We start from the raw sequence: 15,917 nt of genomic DNA, 5'->3' as shown, positions 1-15,917 counted from the left end.
GTTGAGCACAACAACCACTTTATGGTGCACTATTTGTTAGATAGGATGGAAACACACGATGGATAATTATCATTTGTTGCAAAAATATACCCAGACACCCCAGCAATTGTTTTGTAATTTCTGTAGGTCAGTAGGCCATGATGAGTGCAGTTACTGCAGTTACGAGCTAATGATGGATCAGACCCCTACCCATAAGATGTAGATCGAAACGCAAGCCCTCGACCCAGATGCAGGGATGGCGTGGGCTGGATTTCAGGGGCGAGGTCAAGGATGAGGTGGAATGGGACTAGGAAGGGGGCGCGAACAATTAATTTGTTACAATTGTGGAGGACCAGGGTACTATGCCGATGATTGTACCAACCCGATGAGGATATCCTGTACATATTGTGCTCATTTTGATCATGAAACAATAGATTGTCCTACGTTGATCACAAGGATGCACGAAAAAGGGGTATTCCAGCCTCCTCCGACTCAGAATATACAAATGATGAGGTCTGAATGGCGTGAAGAGGACCCAAACATAAACATGATGCTTAGAAGTGGTACAACCACAGGAGAGGATATGGGGAAGCAGTCAGAGGAAAGTACGTTGGTTCGCAAGGCTCCTACAAAGGAACTCGATTTTGACTTAGAATGCACAAAGGAGATATTCATGGAAGCTAAGAAGAGCTTCGTAGAGGCCTCCACTTCAAGTAGTAAGGATCAACTAGAGACAGGAATGGATCCTTCAATGCTAACTACCTTTCTGGAGACATGCATGAAACTACTACGTGAAAAAAAGGCAGTTAAAGGACTACAGTAAATTATCACCAGGTGCGCGGCATCAGGAGAACCATGGGTAGTCGGGAAGTTGGGGAACCATGCATTGCGCACTGGAAGGGAAATGAGGCTGACTGCACAGATTGGTGAGTATGAAATGGATCAGGTAATCCTAGATCTGGGTTCGGACGTGAATGTATTACCAAAGTAAACATGGGAATGCATGGCCAGGCCCATGTTACAATGGTCCCCTATTCAATTACGAATGGTGAACCAATAGAAGATTTTGCCCATGGGAAGGATGCAAGGGGTAATAGTTGATATTGAAGGCGCGAGTGTGCAGGCAGATTTTGAAGTGATAGAGATTGTCGACAATAGCAATCCCTATCCAATGTTGTTAGGAATAGACTAGGCCACTGATATGAATGGAGTCATCAACCTGAAGAAGCACAAAATGATCTTCAAGAAAAAGTCACTACACGTAGTAGTCCCACTGGACCCAGCTGAAGGAGTGCACTACACTGAACCAGTGCGCGAAGACGATAGTGACAATGATATTGATTATATTTACAAGATAATTGCATGAGACCAGGACTGGATGGATCTGACTGTAGATGGGAGGATCTCATGGGAGCGCGAAGGCTCTTGCACTTCAGATTCAGACGAAGAAGTAGAGCGATGGCAGAATCAATTACTTGAAGTGACAACATTGAATTGCAACATGATGATTATATCACTGCGTTTCTTGACAACAGGGGCAAGAGAGCTTCTGAAATATGATGGATTGATGGTGGTGGATGAGTTCCTGAGCGAATTTGAAAGCGTGGTACCGAAACAATAGCATTTCAATGCGTTGAAGTGGGCACTGCGTGCAACACCCACACATCAAGGAAATTTTGAGGATTGGCGTGGATGTAGAAGGATGATGCGCTTACGATTTGGGAAACCACAACTAAGGTTAGAAGAAAAATACGATGGATGAGATGACCCATGCACGCACCTCACGAAATGGACCAAGGTCTATGGGGAAGAACCACAGCCTGAGTGGGTGCACCTATTCTACCATACCCTGGACGTCATACCCATGAATTGGTATACAGAGATAGAGCTCCGCCATGGCACGGGGGTATGGGATGTGTTGCGCGAGGGATTCTTGTTAACATTCAAATTTGGATATTGTTGGTCAAATACTGTGGATGATGTGCTACAAGCAATGAAAGCCGCTATCTTTAAAATACCACAGGAACCAATAGAAGTACTTCAGCTAGAATGGGCGATGCAGTTAAGTAGCACACTGGAGTGCTATAATGTGAATTTTGAGGAAGATGATGAGGACCCACATAACATTACCATTTGAGAGACAGAAGGCTCTCATGAAGTTCGCAGACCACCACTTGAAGAACTGACATCACTACACTGCTAAAAACAAAGAATGTAAACATTGGCACAGAAGCAGAGCCAAAGTATGCGACGCTTGGGGACTATTGGGATGATGCTACGGTATATAAGGTCACTGAGTTACTCCGCGAATACCAAGACTTGTTCACGACCAAAATCACGAACTTAAAAGGGATCATTGGTGACCTAGGGATGATGAATATCACTCTGAAACCAGACGTGAAACCAGTCAAGTAGCGGCCTTACTGCTTGAACCCAAAGTATAAAGAAAAGGTCCATAATGAATTAGACAAAATGCTCATAGCCAGATTATTGAACCAGTGGAAAAATCTGATTGGGTGAGTCCTATGGTAGTGCAAGAGAAAAAACAGAAGGGTGAAATAAGAATATGCGTAGACCTAAGGAAGTTGAATGATGCCTATGTACACGATCCATTCCCAACACCATTCATAGATGAAGTACTCAAGAATGTCGGTGGCCAGGAAGCATACTCATTCACATATGGGTTCTCGGGATACCATCAGATCAAGATCACACTGGAAGATAGGAGCAAAACAACCTTCACAATAGAATAGGGCTGCTTCCAGTACACTGTTATGCCCTTTGGGCTGAAGAACGCACTAGCAATATTTTCACGCATAGTGGTGGCGCGTTCAAAGAATGCATCCACAAGTTCTTAGAGGTCTATCTTGATGATTGGACTGTCTTTGGATTAGTTAAGCACCATGTAGCAAGCTTACGGTTGATGCTAGATACTTGTCGACGACACTAGATTGCGCTGAACCTGAAGAAGTGCACATTCCTTGTTCCCTTTGGCAACTGGCTAGGCCATGTGGTCTGCAAACAAGGCCTGATGGTGGACCCTGTGAAGATTGTTGTTATTCTAAATCTGGAAGCACCGCATAGTGTCAAATAATTACGTGCTACTTTGGGGCACACTGGCTACTATAGGAAGTTTATCAAGAGTTATGCCCAAATAACCACATTGATGGAAAATCTATTGAAAAAAGATGTGACATATTACTGGAATGATGATTACATGAAGAGTTTGGATGTCCTAAAGGGGAAACTAGCCTCCGCGCCAATTTTGGTCTTCCTGGAATGGGACATAGAATTTCATGTACATGTTGACGCGTCGTGTATCGCGTTGGGAGCTGTACTCACACAGGAGGGCATAGAGGGTGTGGATCACCCGATTGCATTTGCGAGTCAAATATTGTCCAAAGCAGAAAATAATTACTCTACCACCGAATGCGAGGTGTTGGCAATGGTGTATGCACTCTAGAAATACTGACACTATTTACTTGGAGGACATTTCAAGATGTATACCGACCATTCTACATTGAAATACTTGGTGAACAAGCCTGTGTTGGGGGGTATCCAATGAGATTTGCCTTTGGTTGAAGGACCAAGAAGTCCGCAGGGTACTCCCAAGAGTCAACAGAGACCAAGACATCTTCCACAATCCCTTCGGGAGTCACGGTGGAGCGATCTACTAACTGCATGACTGTCGAGGTCTTCCTTAAGGAACTCTGAAGGTTGAGTTTAAGCATGGTGTCCCTGGTCATCACATTAATGGAAGCCCCTAGATCAATCAACGTATTGGGGATTATAGTGCCATTGATGTGGACATCAACTACAGGACTCCCAGGGTCCAAATACTTTGGACAAATTACTTGCCCCAACATTAGATCGGACAGTTGTCCTATGACATTGATAGTCAAGGCATCTCTCTTTCGCCTGCTTGGGTGCCTGAAACACTTCTCCTTAATCAATTTGCTGTATATTGGTACATCTTTTATGGCCCAGAGAAGTGGTATTTTTACACACAACTATTTAAGTTCTCCCAGAAGTGCAGTCTCCTCTGGGTTTGGTTGCGTGGTTACGGTTAGTCACTCACGAAAGGGTGGAATGGCTTTGGGTTCACTTACTTGTTTCTCTTCCTCGTCTTCCGGGGGAGGAGGTTGGTGATTTGGAAGGGTCTTCCCAGATCACAGGTTGATCTCCTAGATCTCCACAGCATAGGTAGGGCATGTTGTATCCCCAGTGTATACCTGTTGGGACTGTCAGTTGTTGGGGTTCAGGTTCGGTTGAGTAGGCATCTGGGGTTGTCTTGGAGGAGTAGGAGGTAATGGTTGTGGCTGAGCCAGTGGTGGAGGTAGAATGGTGGGAGGAGAGTTGTATTGGGGCCTCCACCCCGGTTGAGGTGCATTCCACTGAGGTTGTTGTTGGACATGTGAGTGAAACGAATGAGCAGTGGGTTGAGTATGGTATTGAGATGGATAAGACCACGGAGGAGGTGCGGACCAGGAAGGATGAGCAGGGGGACCCCAAGAAGGTATGTGAGCTGATTGGTTGGGGCTATAATAAGCTTGGGATGTCCCTTACATCCCCTGCTGGTAAGGTCTAGGCCCATGTGGCCTCCTTTGGTTGAGGAAGTATAGAGGTTCAGTGGTTGCCTCAGTCCCTTGGTACATGGCTTTAAATTCGGGTAAGGTTGGGAATTGGTTTGTGGGGTGGTTTTCCTCACAAATGAAACATACCTCTACTGAGTGCAATGGACACTCATTCTTAGGGTGCTTCCTCGTACATCTAGGACAAAAAATGGCCAAAGCGCTCTCAGCTTCCTCTTTCTTTTGTTGGATCCGAAAAGTATCAAGTTGCATGGCAATGGTCTGTCTCATCTCACTTTTGAGGTCTTCCATCTGATTAGCAAGCTCATGCTTGGAGAAGTTGGTACTAGCTGAAAGTGGATTCCCCCTACCTCTTTTCCAGGCTGCCATAGAATGGTTTCTAAACACAGTCTTTATGTCCTCATAAGGTAGTTGGTAGATGTCTCCTCTAGCTAGCATGTGAAGGGTATCTAGAAGGTCTTCAAGGACTCCTCGGAGCAAAACCAACTTTAGAGATTCAGGGTCAAGTGTGCACCTGGCCTGTTTATAGCTAAGTTGGAACCTTTCCTCGTAGTCTTCTAAAGACTCATCATTTCCCATGGTCATCCGAAAGATTTCTCCCTTTGGTTTCCTTGGACCTACAGTAGTCCCGGTATTTGTTGTTAAAGGCTTGCTGCATCTGAGCCCAAGTGGTGATATTGTTTCCAGGTAACCCCATGAACCAACGGAGTGCTACATCCTTGAAGGTAGAAGGAAAGAGCTTCAACTTGTGTTCGTCCTCAGCATAGTCATAAGTTCGGCAAAGGACGACAAACTCAAACAGGAAGGTATCAAGGTCTTCAGTGGTCAATCCATGGAAATGAGGTAAGGCTGAGGGACTATGTTTTTCATTTTAATGTCCCCGTTGGTCTCTTGGATGGGGAAGGTACCTTCTATTCTCTCATCATCTTCTCTATCGTTTCTGTTTTCAGCCATGGTCTCAAAAGGAATGTTTTCTTGCTCTTCTTCTATTATAGGATCTTTGTATATCTTAGGAGGTTCACCTATAGGTTCTTCTGGGTCACTACCACCAAAGAAGAGAGAAGGGTGACTCAGTGAAGTAGTGGCGGTCTTGGGTAGGAATTTTCCAGTATTATCTCTGATCCTACAAGGCATGAAAAGATTTTTGGTTGCTTTTTCTTTTTTTTTTCTACTTGTACCTGCAAAACTGAAACAGATGGAATTGCAACTAACTAAAATCTATCTTGCGGAAATGAAAATGTGGAATTGAAATGAAAGTAGGAAAGCACTAATATATTTTGCTGAAATCAAATTGCAAGAATGAAATACTAGACTACGCTTGTAGAATTGAAATGCTATTCTATGCTTGCAGAATTGAAATTGCAGAATTGAAAGGCTAATCTATGAAATCAGGAAATGTCTAATTTACTTTTGCAGAAATGAAATTGCAGAATGGAACTGAAATAAACTACTTAGCAGAAGGTTGAAGTAGAAAAAATAGAATAAAAGCAGCAATCACAAATACTCTGACGCTTCCCCAGCAATGGAACCAAAAAGAATGGTGGGCTCCAGTATTGCAGCAATAATGCTGCAACTCCTGGGACTCCCTTCTTTACTCTTATCAACTCGGTAGTTCGTAACAAACTTGGAAGCGACAGTGCTATATGCACAAGTACTAGCTCTTGCCGCAGCTGTCACTTGATCAGCTGGAACAAGTCTGCTAGGAGCTTAAGCCAAATTCTACGAGCTCTTAGAAGAAGCTTTTTAACTGATGGATGAAAGCTAACTCAAAGCAGGCTAATCTACTTGCAGAAAGAAACTGGAAAGCTGAAAGGAAACGCAAACCCTAGCAAACCCTAATTTTACCAGCTAGCCCTGCTGATGCAAGAAAGAGGATGCAAGCTACTGAAAGAGATGCCATTGAATTCTAGTAAGGTAAAATGCATGTGTCTAAGCTACTTCTACAGTAACATCTGAAAAGAAACATCTTTTTGTATTTTTGAATAAGTTGTCAGAATTATCATGCATGTGCTTTGACTATTTTTACTGTGCTGAGGTGGATTGGCGAGAGGAAATTCTTGCAGACAGTTGGGAAGGTTCAAAGAGGGCCTAAGGGGTCCCTAGCACCCTTCCAGAGAGTTTCACAAAGTTTGGCTATCAAGAAACCGCGTTCGTGAGCTTCTACAAGAAGTCTGCAGGGGTTCTACCAGATGTTCTGTATTTTCTACAGGATGTTCTGAAATGGGATTTTGGAGGGTGGATGGAGAGAGAAAGGTAGAGAAGTGAGTATGGAGGTAGGATAAGGGTGTGAGGAGGTCCAGGAATTGGTGGATAGAGCTAAGGAGAGATGAAGATGGCTGGATTTGTTCAAGGAGGAGTGAAGCAATGTTGCACAAAAATTAGGGTTATGTGAGCAAATGGCAAATGTGAGGCAAGAATCCACGTTAAGGGTTGGAGCAGATGGGATTGATGGAGTATGGGTAGATAGAGAAGTGGTACGGGTGCTCTGCAGGTTGTTTCTTCAACTGAACCAACGAAGACTTGGAAAATCAGAGACCTAGTTATGTTAACCTAATCTGATCTAGCAAACAGTAAAGAGAATGAACAAAAGTTTATTTGCAATGAAACCATGTATACTAACTATGCAACGAAGAAATCAAGAATCTAAACATGTAACCAACTTCTGCAAATGAAAATCGAACACTAATAATTGCATGGCAAAGCAAAGACATTGTTTTTATTGGCAGTAAAGTCACCTTGATCCCAGCTCCTAATCCCACTGAGGGAGAGGTGAAATCATAGGTGCTTGATGGTCTTTTTCTAAAGCTCTTCCCTGTTAATAACCTATCAACTCAATCTGAACATCAAAATCCTTTCTAATCATCAACAATGACCTAGGTAATCAGCAAGATTTTAATCTACTTAACAGAAATTATTGTGCAAAGACATAAAAACAAATAACAATACATAAAGGAAGCCTTGGCACTTGGTTGGGCCCAACCCTAAGAGCTACAGGCTCCTAAAGAAAACTCAGAGCTGATGCCAAATAGAGCTTGTTTTCATTATCCAAAAATAATCATGTCACAATAAAGTTATACAGCAGTAGCTACGAAAACGAGTTGAGACAATGAAAACATTGCAGTGCAAAACCCAACAGTTCAAAAAGTAAACTACGAAGGCTGAGCCCTTCCTATTTATACACTACGAGTGTCCTAGCAGACCTCCTTAACTCAAGGGACTCAGCTGTTCAAACTGCTAGTAAACAGTCACTCTTCACAAAGCTGCTCGGCTGCCTTTAGGATTTGTTTTGGTGGCCTACTGAGCTCCGAGTTGAGGGTGGAGATTTCGAGGAAGGGCCATTTAATGCAAGAGACAACCTCCCTACGAATCCTCACCCTTGCTTCCTCATGCTTGGCTATCACCTGGCTCATAATTGCTTGGCTTTGCTCCAAAATTTGTCCAAAAAACCTGAAATAACCACGTATTAGCCTCCTTAGTAAAGTGACCACCCTTATTCATTAAAATAACATAAACATACTCAAAAAACATGCATAATCTATGAAAAATGGTGGATTGATCAAGGAAAATTAGCCAAAATGAGCCCAATGAGTTACCCAATTCGGGGCTCATCAAGAGGCTACTCTACTTGCAGAAAGAGAAAGAAGACTGAAAGGTGAAGTAAACCTAGCAAAACCTAATTAACCAACTAATCCTAATTTTGCAAAAAGAGAGATGAAAAACCATGAAATGAATGCCATTACCTACTTAGTAAGTAAACATCATCTACTCAAGCTATTTCTACAAGGAAATGGGAAAAAAAAACATCCTTTTGGATTTTTATGTATTTTTAGGTGAAATTGTCATGCATGTAATTTACTTGTTTGTGAATGTGGCAACAATTAGGTGGCAATGGATGGTGAATTTTGAGTTTGAAAAGGTGTAGGAAGGTGTGGAGGGGTCCTAGGAGGTCCCAGGTGGCCTTTTGGAGGCTTTCCCTACAATCGGACTTCAAAAAGACACCTACAAGAAAATCTACAAGAGGCTGCATGGGATCTACAGGAGGTCTACAGGAGGATGCCGAGAGCTGTTTTAGAGGTTTTGAAGGTGGGAAAATGGGTGGAAAGGGTAGATGATGGCTAGGAGGATGTGTTAAAGTGTCTAAGGTTCATCAAGGAGGATTAGGGAAGAGAAATATGGTTGGACTTGTTCAAGGAAAGAGAGGAAAGTTCATGAGAAAAGTGCAGAAAATTAAGGTAGATTTGTGAGGGACTTTGGATGACCTGTGGAACATGGATCAAAGAGAGATGGTGATGGTTGATTAGTTTAATTATTGTGCGTAGAGATGTACTGCAAGAGAACTAAAAATCAAACACTGAGACTAAGCAAGCAAAGAAACTAGCTACACTTAAAAAAACAGAGTTGTTCATCAAGCTAGTCTAAATTCTAATCTAGGAAAGTAAATGCTAAAAAAATGCTATATGGAAAGAAAACATGGAAGGGAATTTATTGCAAATATAGAAATGAGCATGGTGAAATAGATCTATAGAAAGGCATGAACCTTCTAACAAGCTGCAACACTAGAAATCCTATGGCAAAGGAAAATTTGTGTTTTTTGTGGCAGCAAGAGGGTCTTGGCCTCAGTTCATGGTCCCAAAGAGAGGAAAGGAGGCCAAGGCTCTGTTGATGGCATTTTTGTATCTTTTTCCTATCACTGTTCAACTTGCTACAACAAACTAAAATGGGAACAACCTTTTAAATCACCAAAAGTAACCTATCCTTAACCAAGAAAGAAATCTATCTAACAGCAATGAATTCATAAACTAAAACAAAACATATAAATACAAAACAGGAGGTGCTTGGATGCTTGGATTGGGCCCTAACCCAAGAGCTTTAGCCCTCTGAGGTAACTCAGTGCTAGCTGAAAAACAACCTCATCTTCATTATCAAAATAACAGTAAGATTACATGAAACTGTCTACAAAAGGAAGCTCGAAGTGGAGCAGAGAAAAGCTACAACAAAAGTGCAAAAATTTGACTAACATCCAACAAACTAATGAGGCCCTAGGCCTATCTACTTATACAATTGGAGCTCCCAATAGCTCCCTTAAAATTAGGGAGGCTTGGCTCCCAAAACTTGAGATAGACAGCAATTATCCTCCACTTGCTCGGCTGCCTCTTTGGTGCATTGATGTTGCTGCTTGTGCTATGAGCTTTCTAAAGGAGAATTCGAAGTAGGGAGTCATAAATGAGGGGGAAACCCTCCTATAGATCCTCTCCCTTGTCTTCTTCGAATATTTTCTGCCAAATGTTCATTAAATATTTTATTTTGTCTCCAAAATTGACCAAAAATCTGAATTAAGCACACATTAGACTTCAAGGCATATTGACAAACCCAACTCACTCTATTAACATAAATATAATCAAAAACATGCAATAAACTAATGAAAATGGTGGATTAAGCTAATTTAGGAGGCAAAATGAGCCCATATAATTACCCATTTATGGGGCTCATCAGTTGTTCCACTACTAGTCGGCTGAGGTGGAACCGCCATTACCATGAGACCCACAGATGGTTCGTTGGAGTGTGTTGATGCCTAGGATTACCAGGGGCCAATAGATGTCCTATAAGCCCACCTTCTTCTTGTGGCTATGATGACAAATGATCGTAGTGGAGGATTGGCCTTACAGTGGTACCGACTTCCACGGTGATCTAGATATGATGCTCCCAGAGGGGGAGGATTATGATGATGGAGGTAAAAAAAAAAAAACAATTTTAATTTTTGATGTTTTTTATTTTTTTTAGATATATGTGCTCATGAGATTTTGATTTTTGTGAATGCAAACGTTGGACTAGAATGCCCTTCCTGGATGTCCCCTATTTCCAGGCGCGTTGCTCGACATTTTGAGGTCACTCCTTATCAGGAGGGAAGCGACAATGACGAGGAGATCGGGGAGAATCTCGAGGGATTGACACATAGGATCCCAAAGTATGCTCGGATGGGTGATGTCCCATGCCAGTATCAGAGGCATACGGTGGGGGTATCAGATCAGATTCGCTGACTGTTGATTTGCATAGTCCGAGCAGTTACATGCTACCAAGAGCATCATGTTGTTTAGTGCTTAGATCTAGCATTCCACATTTTTGAGTTCTGTGAGCTTCAGATGTATAAGGCCTACGAGCCACAGATGTATTTGAACACACATATTATTTTTTTGGGTTTTGATGTATGAAAAACATTATATATATATATATATATATATAGATATATATATATATCTACTTCCTTGCTTACTATGGTACAAATGTTTTGTATTTTGAGTTTTTACATGTTTCGCAAATGTCTATCCAACACATAATTAGCTAATGCATCTGTTAATGTATTCATGTGTCTAGAAATATGATGATATGTAATGTAATCAAATTTATCTCTAGTAGACAAATACATAGATACATTCTCAATATATGAGGGTTTCTGATGGAATATTTCCCATTGAGTTGAAGGATGACAATCTGTGAATCAAGGTTGACAACCAATTCCTGGATTCCAAGAGTGATAGCTTCTGACAACAATTCGATAACTGCGCTATACTCAATGATGTTATTAGTTGTTCAACCTAGACAAATAAATTGAAGATGAATCAACTCACCATGGGGGTCATAAATGGCCCATGCCACAGATGATAGATTCTGGGTACTACGGCAGGCACCATCAACGAAACCAATGTGAGGAGACATTGACATCTATAAAGTAGGCAGAAACATAATAACCAGGAAAGCTTCTTGCAAAACAACACACCAAACCACACTATACAAAAATGAATCACACGCTATTTTACAAAAGTAACCATGTAAGATGGCCTAAGCATAGTACTTTTTGAGATAAAGCCCATTACGGGGCTTGTCTAGGGGATTTCCCTCATAGTCAATAAGCTCATAGGCCCCTTTTTGAAACACATCTTTAACAATGTAGGGTCCATGCCACATGAGTTCAAACTTGCCTGCCCCTAGCTTATCATTAGCTTGATCATACAAAAGAACCAAATCACCCTCAGAAAAAGTTCAAGGAGAGACAAATTGATCAAAATGGGACTTGACCTGTTTTTTCTATGCTTCGATTCCCAAAGCAGCAAGATGACGAGTCTCATCCAATCGTTCTAGGTACAAGAGACACTCTTCCTAAGGTGAGGCCTCAGGGAGAAGTTCGACAACCAGCTTGAGGGATTGAATTTCACACTTAATTGGTAAAGTTGCTTTCAGACCATAGACTAGCTGGAACAGTGTGAATCCAATTGCATCCTTGGTTGAGGTTCGGTAAGCCCATATAGCTGAAAAGAGCATGAGATGCCAATTTGACTTGTGCATCCTAATGGTACGCTGAAGCATCGTAACCAAGAATTTGTTCATGACGTCAACTTGGCCATTAGCTTGAGGGTACTACGGGGTTGAGCCATCGTGTCACAGACCCAACGTAGAAGTCAGCTCAACCATCATGTAATCTCGAAAATGGGAGCCATGGTTGGTGACAATGGCCTGAGGCACTCCAAACCTAGAAATAATGTGATTGAATAGAAATTGAGTCATCATTCTACCGTCCACAGAGTATGTAGACATTTCTTCGATCCATTTGGTGAAATAATCCACAGAAATGATAATATACCCATTCCCCCCTCCCGAATGATGGTTACAGGTCATATAGTCGATGCCCATTTGGAAAAAGGACCAACAACAATAACAAGGTGTAGGTGAGCGGTGGGGGCATGCATCTTGTGCTGATAAATTTGGAACTCATAACACTTGCGAACAACAAGGATGCAATCCTTGAAAATAGAGGGCCAAAAATAACCAGCATGAAGGATCTTTTGAGCAGTAGCATATCCAGACAAGTGACTTCCACATGCGCCAGAATGACAGTCATTCAGGACTCTCTCAGCCTCCTCGAGAGTGAGATAGCGACAAAGAATTGAATCAACACCGATGTGGTATAAAGTGTCCACAATGATATGGTAAGGTTGATATTAATGCGGAATGTAGACTGGAAGGTGGATTGTTGGGATCAGGATCCTCCAAGGGTAGTTTTGGGGCTAAAATCCCATGTTTTAGTCAAGTTTTTGTAATATTATTATAAATACTCCGCATTTTATGCTTTCGGAGTGCGAAGATATATGTGTGCACAAGGTGAATAGAGTCTGTAATAATTGGAAGATATTAATAAAAGGAGTTGTTCTGCAAATTTTGTAGGTTAGTAGGACATGATGAGCATACTTGGAGGAGCTATGAATTGATGATGGATAGAACTTCCACCTACAGGGTTTAGGCTGAAATGTGGCCCCTTGACCAGAATATAAGGATGGCACAAATAGGATTTCAGGGGCGCGGACAAGGCCTAGGTGGAGGAGGACCTGGTAGAGGTCGAGGACAGTTGATTTGCTACAATTACGGAGAACCAAGACACTGTGCTCGCAATTGTACTAATCCAACGCGTCTGTCATGCAAGTATTGCACGATATTTGATCATGAAATAGAAGACTATCCTACGCTAATGGCTAGGATATGTGACAAAGGGGCATTACCACCTCCGTTGACTCAGAACCTGTAGATGATGAGATCTAAGCCACGCGAGGAAGACCCAAATGTAAATATAGTGCTCAGAAGTAGAATCGCAACAGGATATGACAAAGGGAAACAACCAGAAGACAATACATGGGTTCACAAAGCCTTGGTGAAAGAGGTTGAGTTCGATTTGGAGCATGCTCGTGAAACCTTTATGGAGCTAAAAAGAGCTTCGCTGAGGCCTCCACCTCAGGAAGCAAGGATAAGCCTGAGCCCGAGATGGACCCCTCTATGCTCACAACTTTCCTGGAAACCTGTATGAAGTTACTACGTGACAGTAAAGCTATGAAAGGGCTACAAGAACTCATCAAAAGATGCATTGGAACAGTGCTAGGTGAGCCACGCGTAGTACGAAATATTGGCAAGCATAAAACAAGAACGAGACAGAGATGAGACTGATTGCACAAATAGGAGAGTATGAAATGGATCAGGTCATTTTGGACCTAGGGTTAGATATGAATGTCCTACCAAAATAGACTTGGGAGCGAATGGGGAGACCTGTGTTGCAATGGTCTCTGCTTCAACTAAGGATGGTAAATCATTAGAAAATCATCCCCATGGGGTGGTTGCAGGGGGTGACCATGGATATTGAGGGAGCAAGAACACTGGCCGATTTTGAAGTAATAGAGATGGTGGATGACAAGAAATCCCTACCCTGCACTCCTGGGAATTGACTGGGCTACTAATATGAATGGGGTAATGAATCTGAAGAAGTGAAAGATGATCTTTGAGAAGAAATCATTGCGCGTAATAATACCCCTCGATCCTGCTAAAGGATCACTCTATATTGAGTCTGTCCATGATTATGAGAGTGATGACGACCTAGACTATATCTATAAGATAACAGCATGAGACCAATATTAGTTGAATCCCACCATGGATGGATGGATCATATCAGATTGCGAGAGTTCCTTCACTTCGGACTCCGACGAATAAATAGAACACTAGCAAAATTGGTTACATGAAGTAACTACGTTGAATTACAACATGATGACTCGGTCACTGTGTTGTGTGGCATCATAGGTAAGAAACCTACCTACTTATGATGGTCTAAATGAGGTAGATATCTTTTTGGATGCATTTGAAAGGGAGGTACGAGAAAATCAGCACTTCCAGTCCTTAGATTGGGCACTGCACATTACGCCCACAAGATGGTGGGGTACGCACAAGGGAAAATTTGATGATTAGCGCTAATGTAGGAAGATGATGAGAACATAATTTGGGAAGCCTAAGTTGTGATTGGCAGACAAGTACGATGGGCAGAATGATCCACACGTGCATCTGGAGAAATGGACACAAACTTATGGAGAAAAGTGCCAACCTAAGTGGGTGCACTTGTTCTATCATACCTTGGATGTTATCCCAATGAATTGGTATATAGAAATGGAGCTCCACCATGGGACAGGTGAATAAGATATCCTACGTGAAGGATTCATGTTGACATTAAATTTTGAGGATGTTAGAGTCGGTCCTTACAGCCCTCCATCAGAGATCTTTTCGCTTTTGCATATCATTTTTAGGTGTCTCTCTTGTTCCACTTCATTGCATTTCGCTAGGGGCATGCCATTGACTGACGAGGGGGTCTGGTTGTCTTGTGTTTCCTCATGCTTGTCCCTGCAGGGTTAGTAAAAAATTTCTCAAAAATCACCAAAATATATGATCATTGCATTCATCGTCATAAAAGATTAGTTTCGTTAAAAAGTCTTTAGTCCTAGAGTCTAGGGTTGTCAGTCCTTTGCATACACATAATAAAAGCCCGCAGGCCATGAGGTTGGTTTCAAAACATTCTCATTTAATATTTTTCTCAGAAAGCATTTAAAACATTTTTAGTCCAAAACTCTATTTTGGAACTAAAAATTGTTATTGTAAATAATTGTATTTGTTTTATCTCAAAAAGTTTCAAATCAAGCCTCTGATCTTCTCCAAAGCCAAAATGCCAGATCCCTGCAAAAATCAACAAAATATTATCAGTCCAAACCTCAGAAAAAGCAAGAGAAAGTCAAAAAGCAGTATTGTATTAAAAGACCAAAGGTGAAAAAGTGCCAAACATTATAAAGTGGGTTATTGAACCAATTTAAATCAAATCTGATTTGGTGAGATATTTTCTTCACATATAAAAGGGGCAAACAAGTCCATTTGTTCAAAAATCCAAAGGTAGAAATCGTGTTTGAGTTTGTGAAGGCCGAAACTGTGTTTGCATACCCGTGGACAGCGTTTGGAGGCGTGCGCTACGCGTTGGGTCTGTGCGCTACGCACTGGGCCTCACTGGCCAGTGTAAAAATACACAGGCACTACACACACAGGTGTGCGCTATGCATTGGGTTTGGGCACTACGCACTCAGTCACAGCACCAAATTTTTTTTGTTAATGCAACCAGATCTTGCCAAATCGCCTCCAAAACTTTCAAGTAGGTGTTTCATGGCTGCTCAGTCAATTGTAAATTATTTGTAGTATGTTCGAGGTGGGAAATTTGATGTATTGGGTGTAGAAAAATGAAACCCTATGCTCATACCAAAATCATTCCTTAGGGTTTTTAAAAAGACATGTGGGTGGCTTTGTGAAGATTTTCCCATTCTCCATTGGTGAAATAACTCATTTGTCAAGTTTTAGCCAACATCACAAAGGGTGCACTTCACACTTTTGTTCATTTGTCAAAATTGTCCTTGTGATCAAAACAGTGACTGTTTCATGCCAATACACTAAAACAAAGTATTACCATTATGGATTAATTCTTATGATGCTTCAGTAAACATATTT

This window comes from Pinus tabuliformis, chromosome 9 (genome assembly GCF_031772625.1).
Source record: "Pinus tabuliformis cultivar Carrire ecotype Pingquan chromosome 9, CPIR1, whole genome shotgun sequence".
Taxonomy (NCBI): Eukaryota; Viridiplantae; Streptophyta; class Pinopsida; order Pinales; family Pinaceae; genus Pinus; species Pinus tabuliformis.
Note: the sequence above shows the minus strand (reverse complement) of the source record.